The sequence below is a fragment of the Pagrus pagrus genome (genome assembly GCF_965226575.1).
Source record: "Pagrus pagrus genome assembly, contig: HAP1_SCAFFOLD_98, whole genome shotgun sequence".
NCBI lineage: Eukaryota > Metazoa > Chordata > Actinopteri > Spariformes > Sparidae > Pagrus > Pagrus pagrus.
Window position 1 is genome coordinate 156,285 of NW_028175365.1, and position 15,674 is coordinate 171,958.

The 15,674-nt window shown below is 45.8% G+C and overlaps 1 long non-coding RNA gene across 2 annotated transcripts; it reads left to right on the forward strand.

Annotated features, from left to right (window-relative positions):
- Positions 1–10,709: 10,709 nt before the first annotated feature.
- Positions 10,710–15,358, forward strand: LOC311253965. 2 transcript variants are annotated; one of them, XR_014622102.1, is made up of 4 exons: positions 10,710–12,383; positions 13,535–13,680; positions 13,803–14,913; positions 15,219–15,358. It is a non-coding gene; the product is annotated as an uncharacterized lncRNA (long non-coding RNA). The 2 variants fall into 2 exon arrangements; XR_014622101.1 differs by having other exon boundaries at positions 13,535–14,913.
- Positions 15,359–15,674: the final 316 nt, after the last annotated feature.

The following is a 15,674-nucleotide window of genomic DNA, read 5'->3' on the forward strand; positions in this document are numbered from 1 at the left end:
TGATGAACCTAGCCCGACCAATCCTCTCCAGCAGGTCGTCGATCCGGGGCATCGGGTAGGCGTCGAACTCTGACATGGCGTTGACCTTCCTGAAGTCCATGCAGATGCGCAGGGAACCGTCCTTCTTCCCCACAATGACCACCGGGCTACACCACTCAGACTGTGACGGCTCGATCACCCCCAAGCGCTGCATCTCCTCCACCTCCTTCTGAAGTTTGGCCACCAGGTGCTGGGGCACCCGGTAGGCCCTCTGACGAACCGGCCCCTTGTCTTTCAGCCGGACCACATGCTCCACGAGGTCAGTCTTCCCCGGGTTGGCCGCGAAGAGCTTGGCGACCCGCTGGAACACCTGGCACAGCTGGCTGGACTGGGCGGCAGAGAGGTGCCCGAGAGCAGGCTCCGCAGACTGGCTCAGGTCGGCGAGGGTAGACTCCTCCTCCCCCGCGCTGTCCACCGCCGTCACCAGCAGAGACGCCACGGGAACCCGAGCCTCCCTCCACTCCTTCAGCAGGTTGACGTGGTAAACCTGCTTTGCCCTTTTCTTGTCCGGGTGGTGGATCTCGTAGGTCACCGGGCCCATCTTCCTGAGGACGGTGTACGGGCCCTGCCATTTGGCCAGCAGCTTGCTGTTGGAGGATGGCAGGAGGAGTAGGACCTTCTGGCCAGGCTGGAACTCTCTGTGCCTGGCCTGTCAGTCGTACCACGCCTTCTGGGTCTGCTTGGCCTCACGAAGGTTGACCTCGGCCTCGTCTCGGTACCTTGCCAACCGGTCCCTCATCTCCAGCACGAACTGGACCACACCACGGTCACTGGTGCCGGTTGCGGGAGACTCCCAGGTCTTCCGCAGCAGATCCAATGGCCCCTGTACCTCCCAGCCATACAGAAGCTCAAACGGGGAAAACCCTGTGGACGCTTGGGGAACCTCCCGGTAGGCGAAAAGCAGGTAGGGCAGCCACTGGTCCCAGTCTCTCCCAGTGTCGGCCACAAACTTCTGCAGCATCTTCTTCAGGGTCTGAATGAAGCGCTCGACCAGGCCGTCCGTCTGAGGGTGGTACGGGGTGGTCTTGATCGCCGAAATCCCCAGTGCCGGTGGAAGAGCTGCAGGAGTCTGGAGGTGAAGTTGGTCCCCTGGTCTGTGATGATCTCGTCCGGTACACCAACCCTGGAAAACAACTGAACAAGACAACGCAGAACAGCAGGAGCAGTGACCGTGCGCAGGGGGAAAGCCTCTGGGAACCGTGTGGCGTAGTCACAGAGCACCAGGATGTACTGGTGCCCCCCACTGCTCTTCACCAATGGGCCCACAATGTCCATGGCCACACGCCTAAACGGAGTGGAGATCATGGGCAGGGGTTGTAGGTAGGCTCGGTCGGACTGGCAGACATAGCAAGTTTTCTGACAGGTGGGACAGGTTTTGCAGAAGGTTTGCACATCAACATACATGGAAGGCCAATAGAACCTGGGGGATATGCGCAAATAGGTTTTGTTGCGGCCAAGATGACCTGCCCAAGGCAAGGTGTGTGCCAGGTGCATTATCATCGGCCGGCATGACACAGGAACCACAAGGCGTTTGACCCCCTCCGCCACTGCATACAAAACATCACTGTCAACAACAAAACATTCTTTCTCCCCTTTTGACATATCCAGCCCCCCAACCACCTTGGCGAACAAGGACTTCAGAGTCCCATCCTCCCTTTGCAGGGCCCCAATGTCCTCTGGCACCTCCCACATGCCCTTTGCCAGTCCCTTTGCACAGTCCGGCTCCCGGGACTTCAGCCCCTTTTCAAACCGCCGCTGGCGGCGAGACTTCCTGGGCCCCTTCATGGGCCCCTCAAACAAACTGCTGTCCAGGGTTGAAAAGAGTTCTGGATCGGGCCCCTTTTTCGGCCCTGGGTCGGCTGTCACCCCCGCCCTGGCCTGGGTGCGGGTGATCACATAACCGGACAAACCCTTCCCCAGGTCACTGTCTTTGGGGCCGGCCTCCAGCAGCACGTCCAGCAGCACAGGTAAGTCCCACCCCAGGATAGCAGCAACAGGTAACCTTTCCACCACCCCGACCGTCAGCAGGTAAGGTTGCTCATCCACCACCACCGTCACCTCAGCTGTGGGGTAGGAATGGCTGTCCCCGTGCACACACAAAATGTCTTCCTGTCTGCTATAATCCACCACGCCCGTTGGCACCAACTCCCTTCGGACCTGGCTGGCTCTGGCTGCTGGTCTGGGCTGCGACGAAACCTGGCGACTGGGACCACCGTGATAAGCAGGCGGGCCTCCCCTCTGTGCGTTGAGGTACTGCAGCGCTAGCTTGCCTGCAGCTAACCCATCCGTTGGCTTGTGCTCCTTCACCCAGGTGCGGATGTCTGTTGGGAAGACTCGCAGCAGCTGCTCCAAGATGACCTGCTCACCGATCTGCTCCTTGGTATGCTGCTCTGGGCCGAATCCATCGACGGTAGAGACCCTTTAAGCGGTGGTAAGTTTCTGTTGGGTTCTCTCCCGGTGGAACTGCCATGGCCCGGAACTGCTGGCGATACGTCTCCGGTGAGACGTCAAACTTGGTCAGGAGTGCCGCCTTCAGGTCCGGGTATGAATGAGCCCTCTCCTCGTCCATAGCGGTGTACGCCTCTAGCGCCTTCCCAGTGAGTAGCGGCACCAGGCGACACGCCCACTCACCATCTGGCCAACCACACGTTCTGGCAATCCGCTCGAAGCGAAGCAGGTAATTTCCAATGTCCTCCCCAGCCAGGTACTGGGGAATCTTGGGGTCACCAAAGGGTCTGCTCTCCGGCCTCGGAGGTTCTGTCCCACTGCTCACCCCAAACCTTGCCGCCCTTAAGGGTGAACTGCGGCGCGGTGCAGCAGGTGTAGGTAAGTCCATTCTAAGGCTCATCAGCGACCTCTCAGATGGTGATAGGGACCCAGGTGCAGGGACAGGTGCTACCGGCCTCGGCCCTGCCACTGCCTGATCCAGTTGCGGGGCTGGCCACGAAGCCTGGAGTCCCCTGAGCTCTGCCAGGAACCCCTCCTCTCTTCTCTGCTGTCCCTCCAGGAAGGTCCTCATGACCGCCACCAGCTCCTCTCCTGGACTTGGAGCTCCAGGGCCGGCCTGCCGGACTGGGGCCGCCGCACCCCCTTCGTCCTCCTCGGCTGTGGACCAGGCTCCCTCCTCGCCATCTTTGTCCTGCACTGGTTCCTCCTTTTGTGAGCGCAACCCAGTACCCGTCTTCCTGTGTACCGGATGCGCCCTCGTCGACTGGCCATCCCACTTCTGACACCAAATGTCGGGGTTCGATACTTTGAAACGCTGGTTTGGAAAGATGATGGCCCAGTCGGCAAACTTTAGTTTGGTGATTTTCTTTTTATTACACCAAAAACCCAAAGACAAAAATACCCACAGGTGGCAAAGCAACAAAAAAAACGCAGGAATATTTACAATATGACAGAGTAAAAAAAATATTTACAAGGAACAGGCAGCAACTGTTATCCACATGCCACTCAGCCGAATCCTTCCTTCAAGTGAGCCGAGCTCTCTTTAAAAACCCCCTTGGCCCCTCCCCCGGGCAAACCAATTAACAAAACACGGGTTAAGAAACATAAACTGGGAAACAAAGCACAAAACTAACAGAACCCCTTTAAATATAACCCCAGTACTGTGGCACTAATAACCCCTCATATGGCTGTGCCACTTTTCCCACAGAACACATACATTAACAATATTTCAAAACAATTAACACACATAGTTTAGTCCATGGTCGCCTGACCCATGGAAGCACGCCACAGTGCGCTACTTATGACGTGGCCCGGAACTGCCTCGGTTCGGCCCGTGAACCCGAGACAGACCTCCGCAGCAACAGCAGGTGAGCATGTGTGTAGGTGTGTGTGTGTGTGTGTGTGTGTACGTGTCGCGTAGGCGCCGAGTGTGCACCCTCGACAACCCACGGAGGGGAGAACAGAGTTCAGGGTAAAAAGTTTATGTCACTGCTGGACCGCGACATGCGGCCGGCGGGGAAACAGGTGATAAGGAGCTTGGCTCTGCCGGAACAATGAGGCGCCCCACCGGCACTCTCTGAGAGAGAGAGCGCGCCGGTCAGGAAATGACGGGCGTTCAACAGCGCTCCGCCACACAAATTCAACCAGTTCAGGCTAGAAAACCTGTTTGAAAGACCTTTTTTCAGTGAAATGCAGCTTAGGCGACTGTACAGTGCAAAAACAGGCTCCTCTTGCTCTGAAACGCTCATTTTTCACATAAGCCACTTTTCACCCTTAATGAATTAAATTCCAGGTAAAAACTCCTTTGCCATGAAGAAGATCCAAATTCAACCAGTTCAGGATAGAAAACCTGTTTGAAAGACCTTTTTTCAGTGAAATGCAGCTTAGGCTACTGTACAGCGCAAAAACAGGCTCCTCTCGCTCTGAAACGTCTATTTTTGACTTAAGCCAGTTTTCACCCTTAATGAATTAAATTCCAGGTAAAAACTCCTTTGCCATGAAGAAGATCCAAATTCAACCAGTTCAGGCTAGAAAACCTGTTTGAAAGACCTTTTTTCAGTGAAATGCAGCTTAGTGCAAAAACAGGCTCCTCTCGCTCTGAAACGCTCATTTTTGACATAAGCCACTTTTCAGTCTTAATGAATTAAATTCCAGGTAAAAACTCCTTTGCCATGAAGAAGATCCAAATTCAACCAGTTCAGGCTAGAAAACCTGTTTGAAAGACCTTTTTTCAGTGAAATGCAGCTTAGGCTACTGTACAGTGCAGAAACAGGCTCCTCTCGCTCTGAAATGCTCATTTTTGACATAAGCCAGTTTTCACCCTTAATGAATTAAATTCCAGGTAAAAACTCCTTTGCCATGAAGAAGATCCAAATTCAACCAGTTCAGGCTAGAAAACTTGTTTGAAAGACCTTTTTTCAGTGAAATGCAGCTTAGGCTACTGTACAGTGCAGAAACAGGCTCCTCTCGCTCTGAAATGCTCATTTTTGACATAAGCCAGTTTTCACCCTTAATGAATTAAATTCCAGGTAAAAACTCCTTTGCCATGAAGAAGATCCAAATTCAACCAGTTCAGGCTAGAAAACCTGTTTGAAAGACCTTTTTTAAGTGAAATGCAGTTTAGTGCAAAAACAGGCTCCTCTCGCTCTGAAACGCTCATTTTTCACATAAGCCACTTTTCAGCCTTAGGCGACTGTACAGTGCAAAAACAGGCTCCTCTCGCTCTGAAACGCTCATTTTTCACATAAGCCACTTTTCAGCCTTAATGAATGAAATTCCAGGTAAAAACTCCTTTGCCATGAAGAAGATCCAAATTCAACCAGTTCAGGCTAGAAAACCTGTTTGAAAGACCGTTTTTCAGTGAAATGCAGCTTAGTGCAAAAACAGGCTCCTCTCGCTCTGAAACGCTCATTTTTGACATAAGCCACTTTTCAGTCTTAATGAATTTAATTCCAGGTAAAAACTCCTTTGCCATGAAGAAGATCCAAATTCAACCAGTTCAGGCTAGAAAACTTGTTTGAAAGACCTTTTTTCAGTGAAATGCAGCTTAGGCTACTGTACAGTGCAGAAACAGGCTCCTCTCGCTCTGAAATGCTCATTTTTGACATAAGTCAGTTTTCACCCTTAATCTATTAAATTCCAGGTAAAAACTCCTTTGCCATGAAGAAGATCCAAATTCAACCTGTTCAGGCTAGAAAACTTCTTTGAAAGACCTTTTTTCAGTGAAATGCAGCTTAGACAAAAATAGGCTCCTCTCGCTCTGAAAGGCTCATTTTTGACATAAGCCAGTTTTCACCCTTAATGAATTAAATTCCAGGTAAAAACACGTTTGCCATGAAGAAGATCCAAATTCAACCAGTTCAGGATAGAAAACTTGTTTGAAAGACCTTTTTTCAGTGAAATGCAGCTTAGGCTACTGTACAGTGCAGAAACAGGCTCCTCTCGCTCTGAAATGCTCATTTTTGACATAAGCCAGTTTTCACCCTTAATGAATTAAATTCCAGGTAAAAACTTGTTTGCTATGAAGACAAGGGCGCAATTTCCACTGGGGACAGGGGGGACATGTCCGCCCCACTTTTCAAAATCATGTTTTTGTTCCCCCCCACTTTTTACACTTTGAAAACTAACAGTAGGCACAGGCTGTAATTGCAAAACAACAAGAAACCCTGCGTAAACTGACCGCTCGGAAGCCCCCCTCACACTACGTGCTCAATCAAAGACACAGACAGGACGCGGCACAGCAGCAAAAAGATGAAAAGGAGCCGACAGCTCAACTTAAAGTCCTTATTTGGAACGGGACTAAAAAGGAAGAAAGAAAATGTGGGTTGATTAGTCATTACTGGTATTTCTAACTTTACTCTATACACTATTGTAGCTAACGTTAGCTAACTAATATGTTAAACCAGGCGCTTAGCCATCTCTGTTTAAAACGTGTATGCAGCGCACTGATCACACAAGGAAGAGAGGAGGTGAAAAGAGACAACAACACCGTTACCTGTTGTATACTGGCCTCAGGCTGTACGATCGCTAAAACGCTGACGACCAGTGAGTAACGAGTTTGAAAGTAGCCTCTAACTTAATCAATCAATCAATCAATCACATTTTATTTGTATAGCACTTTACAATAGCCAGACGGTACCCAAAGTGCTTTACATCAAAACAATAAAATAATACATAAAAGCAATACATAAAAAACACAGGAAAGTGCTACAGTGCTGCAAGAAAACACAAGAAAGTACTACTAGTGCTGCAGGGTGTTAAAGGCCCTCCAAAAGTGCATTAAGTAAAAAACAGGCAAAATAAGTACACCTAAGAGCAGGACTACCCTAGTCAGAGTTAAATGCCAATCTAAAAAAGTGTGTCTTCAGCTTCGATTTAAAAAGGCTGAGGTCAGTAGTGGTGCGAATGTCAGGGGGCAGTCTGTTCCACAGCCTGGGAGCTGTGACAGCAAAAGAACGATCGCCCCACTGTTTAAGTCTTGACCTTGGTACCTCTAACAGGAGCTGGCCGGAAGAACGGAGGGCCCTGCCATGATCGCGGACAGTTAAAATCTCTGACAGGTAGGAGGGAGCCAGGCCATTAATGGAGTAAAAAACAAACAATAAAAGTTTAAAATCAATTCTAAAACGAACTGGAAGCCAGTGGAGTGACGACAGCACAGGGGTAATGTGTTCACACCTGGACGTGCCTGTTAAAAATCGGGCAGCAGCGTTCTGAACAAGTTGGAGACGCGAGATTAAAGACTGGCTTCATGAACGCAGCTCAAACCAACCCGGTGCCTCAGCAGGATGACCAAGCCTTGATAAATACACCGGATCCGCGCATCCTCATGCATTTCAGCCGGGTCGCTACCGGAGCTAAATTAAAAAAATAAATAAAAATAAAAATAAAAGCGCTCCTTGCGGTGGAGCTGAGAACAGCGGAGTTTCCTCTACTACAGCTGAACAGCTGACATGTGGTCAAGACGTACAGACCTGTCACAGTCTCACGGTGCATTTCATAATTATAAACTTCAACCTCAGAGCTCTCTGTCCTCAGACTGTCCTCACCTGTCCTGAACATCACACAGGGACAACATGGAGCCATGGAGCTGCTTGTGTGATTGGTTACTGAGTTGAGTTGATTTGTGTCTGACTGTCAGTCTGTGACCAACACTGTCTATGGTGTTGAAAGCTCAAGCAGGTTGATGTCTGGCTGAGTCAGTAGCTACCATGTCTTTGGTACAACACAAACATTAAATGGACACAGACAGTCTACAATTAACATGGTAGCTACATGGCTTAGACATGGTAGCCACTGACTCAGACAGTGACCTGTGTGTGTGTGTGTGTGTCAGAGGGGGTGATCTGTGGCATTGTCTTCTGCAGAAATATTTAGTGTGACTAGCATGTTTAAATAATGGAATAAATGCAATGTTTAAATAACTATCACAAGGGCCCATCGAGAATGCTCCTCCCTCTCTGTGCTGAGACCCACGCTCCGCCACTGGCAGTATGGCTAATGACAAAATAGTAGGCTAGGGTTAAATAGAAATGGCATGATTTAAGCTCTACGCAGGCAGAAATCGAGCGCACTGTGGTGTAGTGAAGAATGAAAACCAACTTGTAAGCTCAAGGGACTTTACTCAACATCTTCAGCAGGAAGTACAGCTTCATAACAACAGCTCCTTCTTCTTCTCTTCACCTACATACATAGTCCTGTCTTATTCAGTGGTGCCATCTAGTGACACTCCAACGTAACAGCGTTACAGAACACAACACGCGCTATGCGTACACAAATTTGCCGTTCCTACTTGTGTCCCCCCCACTTCTGAAACTAAAGTTTCGCCCATGGTTAAGTATATTTCTCCAGGAAAGTTTCTTCTGCCTCTCAAGTTTATAATTACAGTTTATAATTCAAGAGAAGGTCCGAACAGTCTGATGACATTATTTTGCATATGAATTAGCCATGTGCTTCTGTTCCTTCGCAGACCATGTCAATAACACCCGAAGACATAGTGTAGTCGGATTCTCTGAGCACCGCAGACAGTTCAGTCCTTTTGAATTCTCATTCACATCTTTCTTTGACCTCATGACGCTTTCCAACAAGGTCAAGGTGTGGTTTGGTAAACACTAGGAGGTCATTTTTGACTATGCGCGTTCCTCCCAAAACGGCGCTGACGTCCCCTGCAGAGTTTAATCTTGACATTTTCAATACGTCTTTGTATAAAATCACAATCGAGTAAGTCGACATTTAAAAAAAAAGCGTTGAGCATGGAAATGTAATTTGTTACATACTGGTTGAAATAAAATCCATGGTGACTACAGCTGTGGCTAGTGGTTGTGGCTAACCTTGCATGCCACCATATGCACAAAGGATTGTGCCATGAGAACAGCTCATGGCAGTCTATCACAGATGTTAATCATTAAAATCTGAATCACTTTCACTGTTTGTTTCAATCTCGTAATTTATGTATTTTGTAACTTTACAATCGACCTAATACGGCTTGGCTTTATTCGCGGACGTCATGCTACGAGGATACAATAGACGATAGTAATTAAGGTTTCAAACATTTAGTAAATGGGGTAATTTGAATGTCGACAAGATAACATGCAAAAATTAATTTAAAAAAAATAGTATCGCAAACATACCTCCAGTCCTCAGTCAACTTCTCTGCACGATCTGCTTCTCCGATTGCATTCACAGGCAGTGGGAAACTTCACTACTGTTATGGCCTCAAATTGAAAGGAAACTTTTATCAAATGTTTCAATGTAAAAATACTACAGATTGAGGTAATTACTCCCATATTAAATAATTACTTCAAATATAGTTTTAAGCAGAGTGAATACTACGAAAACTGCCTATTAAAAATGAAATAATCTTAATATTCTCAGTCATGCAAGCCATGGGATGGTTTTGATTAGTAAAAATGAGTTAAAATATTTTTTTATCTTCAAATAATTTCAAATCATAAAGGGATTAAGAAGTTAAACATGTATTAATAATCATTATTTATTCAGTTCCAGGAAATCAGTAATTCCTGCCTGCCTTGAACGCAGCAGTGTTTTTGGAGGGAGTTTGGAGGTGCAGGTGCATTGAAAGCTCCCCTCCCCCACCCTGACTTGCACCTGACCTGACTGTGAACTTTCAGAGGAGCATGTAGTATGGCACTTATTCAATCTGAGATACAGAGCAGCACAAGTCTGAACTTTTTAAATGCTGTTTATCTTTAATAGGGATTTTCACATATTTTATACCAGATATGTATATTTAAATTACTATTGAAAATAAAATAAAAAATACAATTAGAATTTTTCTTTTCTATTAAATTTTGTAACTTGTAAGAAATGACTTATAATGGAAGGCTGAATATTGAGACAATATTTGGGAAAGACTGATATTTTAGCTCTGGCAGCTCATTGTAGTGACACTGAAGGTCAGTTTCTAAGCCTGTTGAGTGGCATCCTATGGTGGCATCCCCTCCCCCACCCTGAGTCCTCTCTTAACAGCCTTAGCTTTGAAGTCTGTCTTCTCCCTCTCACTAGAGAGATTTCTGATGCTGCTCGGGAAATTGCCTCCATACAGAATTGGGGGAGCATACGTCAGTCCGACCACCCAAAAGTCCGACTACCCATTAATCCGAGTTACTTTACAGTGTTAGGGTTAGGCTAAGGCAAATGTAATCAAATAATGCCCTATTTGCATATTTAAATATATATTCATGGAAACCTCCAATACAAAGGATGTTCTTATTCATGTCAGTGATCAACCTGTGAAGTTTCATGGATATATCTCTTAGTTTAAATTTTTGCCCTATTCACCTCAATTATACTGGGGCTAATATTGTGGTGGCCATATTGGATTTCCAGCAAAAAATTAACTTGCTTGTCCATATAGGTTGTAATCCTACTGGGTCATAGATATTTTTCTGGTGGCCAACCTTTTATAACATTGCAAATGCAGCACCCCGGGTGGATCATCTTATTTGTCCTCCAACATGTCAATCATTCTGAGGAAATGCTCACGTCACGCTGTCATGCATGCTCTTTCCTGGCTCGTTTCCACTAGCTGCACGTGCACTTTGATTATTTATGTGTCCCATGAAATGTCTGCGAGGACTTTTACCCCAGTTGGTGTGACAGTGGAGCATTACCGGCGGCCCGGTGGATGGTGCAGCGGGGGCTCCACCGGCCGGGACCGCACAGTAAAGCCGGGGGCATGGAGGGGGTGAAAGGGGAGGCTATACAGTAGGATATACAGTAACATGTTTTAATAAAAGTATTTTAAACATGCACAGAACAGTAACACTCTTGCATAAAAGGTATGCCCCAGTGGTCAGCATAATCCGACTCGAAGCAGACTGGTGCATTTGTGTGCAGATTAAGAGGAATAACAGAGTTTGTCATCCTGAATGTGTACAGAGTGTTTTGAATAGGAAAGCTAAGTAGCTTTAGAAAGCTCTAATCATTATGGGACAAAAATATTTTTGTATGACACTTATAAGTGAGCAACATAAAAATCTGGCTAAATCCCTTCAATCCTGTTTTTTCACCTTTAATACCCCCTGTCTCTTTGGCTGCCATGCAGCCCCCTTTCACCTTAGAGACCCCAAAATTTGCATGGAGGTTGTCTTGGGGCCCCTACACAAGAATACGAAAGCAAAATATAAGTCATTTAGAAAAAAGGTCCTTTTCAAAAACCCAAGGGTGTTACACCCTCTGACATACTGACAAATTTATAGCATTTTTTTTATAGAGGTCGTGGAAGTCTGAGCTTTTGATATGTTGTTCTGTAGCCCCAGATGAGTAGATAAGCATTGGTTTGGCTTTGATTAAACATCTACTTTTTGGTAGGCGGGCCTTCAAACTTTCACATTTTTAAACCAAATGAGGCTCACCATTCCAACAAACTGAATGACTTGAAACTTGTTATCTATTCCAAAAGCTCACAACTGCTGGCCACTAGGAAAACGAAGAACGCTCCAATTATGGGACCAAAATGTTCTTGTATTACAATTTTAGCTGAGCAACATACTCAAATCGTATTCATTTAGAATAAAGTTTTGATATTTTTGTTAAACAGTTTTACATGTCTTTTTTGGCCTTAAATGGCCCCCTTTGACCCTAGAGACCCTAAATTTTGCACGGTGGTTGACCCCCCAATACAAGTGTGCCTAAGGATTTTTCATATTGCAGGTTATACTGGTTTACAAAATAAATGTAATGTGTGAAAAATACCATTTGAAAAGTTGAGTGAGGATTTGAAATGTTTTTTCAAGACACAAGAGCACAAATTTAACCGAAAAAGTGAGCACAGCGCCTAAAAACTCTCTCTGTCTCTCTCTTTTTTTTTTTCCAACATCGCGTCATATTACGTCACAAGAGGGAGTTGTATGCTAGCAGCTGCCATAGCTTAGTGTGGGAGCAGATGGCTATTTGTCAGAGCGGTCGTCTTATCGTGAGTCAGTGTGTTTACAGCAGGTTTGGATTGCGTTATCATGGACATGGTAAATTATTCAGTTTGTGGTGGTTTCACAAACTCCAGCCTGTCACGACATCGAGTCCACCGGTCCACCAGAAAAAAAACGGTGCTATCTTCCGTGCCTGGGTGCGTGTTGTGCAGCTGAAGAGACGGGGCTTGACCTCTGCGTCAGCTACGAAAAACTCGGTTGTGTGTCGCTCAGTTTAAACCAGAGGGTTATCACTCCAGCGATCTGATGGAGTTCAACTGGGATTCCGAAGCAAGAACTGTGCGACCCCCCGCCCCCCTCTCCCCTCCAACCCCCGGTGCGGTGCGGTGCCTTCGGTGCCGACAGCCTCATCCGGACCGCTGTCTGTCAGCAGCTGCTGGTGCTGCCGCCCCGGCAGGAGACAGTAACGGATCAGACAGAGACTCAGCTGAACGTGAACAGCCACTTGTAAGTCTTGTTTTATAACATTTGCGTGAGCTAGAGTGGGTGACATCATCGCTAGAGTGGAGAGCAGCTGCAAAAACTTGAGAAAAAACTCTCTTCATCTTGATTTGGGTCCCACAGCTTTTACTTCACATAGACAATATATACATAGAAATGTAGGAAATCTTGTTGGCTTTCAGGTGATGTTCTTATTTCAGATGTAGGACTTAAACTTTTGGCTGTAGAAGCCCTCGAGCGACAAGCACTCCAGCAACTCCCCCATAAGCTGCAGTGTTAACTTTGAGCCTAAATTTCTGGAGTGGAGCAGACGGTACCGGTTTTGTCTCTCGCTCTGGCTCCCTCATTTTTCACTTTACAGAAATAAAAAAGACATCACATGGTTCAGCAATGTCTCCTGTTACTCACTGTATACATATTTTGGCCATAACCATTACACTTTTTTCTAAACCTGCAGGAGTTTGGGAGGTGTTTTCCCATTCATTCTTATGGGGACATTTTCAACTTTGATTCTGCTATTGCTCCAGCATATGCAGCTACAGAAACTGTTTGGCTGTCAAACTGTTCAGCTTTTTAAGCTCTTTCAGCCTATTACTTTTCAGCTTTTCAGCCTTTTCATCCTTTTCAAATATTCAGCTTCATGTTCAGCTAGAGAAACCATCCAATTATCAAAATGTTCAGCTTTTTAAGCTCTTTGAACCTATTACTTTTCCGCCTTTGACTTTTCAGCTTTTGAAAAAAGACAGCTTTTTCTGCAAATTCTTGACCATTCATTCTCATAGTTGTATGCATTTTTTATGCATTAGGCAAGTGTTTTCCAGCACATTCAGCAGATTTCCGAAATCAATTCAGCCGTCAGCATTCACGCTGTATTTTCGCAGGAAATACAATTTTTCGAGTTATATATGCTATCTATATGCATACAGGCGGTACAACTCCAACACTATCTGACCTCCATTTTTAACACACTTGAACACATTCTGTGACAGAGCTGTTGTATGGGATTGCAGGTTGGACAAGGGTATATGTAGTAAACCAACCATTGAATGTATTAAGTTACATATTTGTATAAAGATTGACCTCTTATTATCCTAGCTTTCCAGGCACAGCCCAAGATGTGTCATGGTGCAAATTAATAGGTAATTTTCTTTTTTCAGGGCTACTGACAAGTTCATTGTGTGCCAAAGCCAGCTTATGTCTCTATTTACTAACTGCTCAGCCTGTTGTGGAGAAACTGAAGTAAGTAACTCCAACGGAAAGAAACATTGAGACGCAGGAGGGAACTTGTGCAAAAATAAAGCAGGTAAGGGTCTTCTTGTGATTTCTGATGAAAAAGTATCATAACTTGTATTTCAGTTTGTATATCTTGTGTTATTTATGTACTGTAATCTTCTGCCTTTCACATATGTCTTTCATGTCTGTCAGCATTTTTGGCTCCTCATGGATTCTCTGAGAGTGCGAGAGTGCAGCACTGTCCTGTCCTCGTCTGCTGCGGCTCCCCTTTCCAGATCCCTCCAGAAGATCAACAAGGAGGAAGCTGTTGGCATATTCACTGCCAGCATTCATGATTTGATACAGGACATTGATAACTCTGAGGCTTTTCATACTCATAACACTGTTTTTTTTTTTTTTTAAATGGGTCAGATGGTATATTTCTTTTGATTATTAATGGATAATAACCGTTTTTTACAATCTGGACCTTATTTCTAGCATAAAATACGATCATTTACTCACCCAGATAACTTTGGTGTCATTACAAGTCGTTCCAACGAAATTAGATCCAGCTGAGAGCCGCGTATATCTGTATAATGCAAGTACACAGGGCAGTGCAATGTAGCCTCTAAATAACACATTATCTGCCGCAAAATTCGTTAATTTCACCAATATTTTGTTATGATACGCTACTGCTATTCCCCTCTGAGTCCGGGGTTAGCTGTTGGTCTGTAGGTTGACCTACTAACCTCTGATCTGGATGATGTCATCTCCGACTGCGGCGCGCCTTGTTGCTATCGCTAATGCTACGGTTCGTTTCTGCGTGTGTCCGACTTGTCTGAACAAAATGAGCAGCTGGACGAAGTTCAGCTTCCTCTCCGCAACCTAGACTTACTAAAGCTCTGGCTAGTTGCACTAAAAATGGACCCGAATGCCGAAGCGGAATGATTATTATCAGAATGAGCCGGGCAGCGGTCGGAGATGATATCGTCCAGGTCAGAGGTCAGTAGGTCAACCTACAGACCCCGGGTGTTGATAACCGCTAACCCCCGGACTCAGAGGGGAATAGCACTAGCGTATCATAACAAAATATTGGTGAATGAAAGAGTTTCGCGGCAATTTTTTATTACTTACTAGTATTACTTTTTTTTAAAGAGAGTAATTATTGATAATGGCATTGACATACTGTCATCATATTCTCACACTTTTGATCTGTCTCCCTTCAGGGACCAAAGCTCCTCTCAACAGCAGCAGCAAGAAGCACCAGGTACCACAAGATCAAGGAGAGCCTTATGAACAAGAGTAGCAGAGGCTGTCAAAAGAGGTATCTGCATTCACTACTGACCAATGATGTAGGCATACTCAAGTGTAGGAACCAAGTGATAAAGTCACAATCTCTTTTTCAGTAATTCAGTAATGGATGGTAGTCATTTGTTTTACTCACCCATTACTTGTCCATTATACTCACACAAGGATACAGTAATAAGTCTGCATGAATAATAAAATGCATACTTTGGAACTGTGAGACAGTAGATACAGTAGATCATGGCCACATTCATGCCAACACCAGTAGAATTTTTTTTTTTACAATTGTGTGTTACTGACTATACATTTTTATCATTTTAACAGATCTGTGAAACAATCCTGGGCCATGCCAAAGACAGGTTCTCCTTCACCAGCTACCTTGTGAGTGCCGTGCTGCTAGAGGCAGAGCTGTTTGACCGGCATCTGAAAACATTCCCTGAAGAGGCTCTGAATACCACCATGAGGGCATACCCTATGCTACACAAGGAGAGGCTCAGGACTGAGCTTTCTCTCATCTACGAAAGTCCAGACTTCAGGGGCTCCTGCAGTGCACTGGCTCTGTACCAGGTTCTACAGAGCTACAACCTCCAGGAAACCTTCTCTGAGACTGTGGCGCTGTTGAACATCCTCATAATCACTCCAATGACAACAGCTGAAGCTGAGAGGTGTTTCTCCACCTTAAAGAGGTTCAAGACATTCCTGAGAAATACAATGGGACAGGAACGTCTGAATGCATTGGGCCTGCTTTCCATGGAGAGGGAACTTGTCAGGAACATGCCT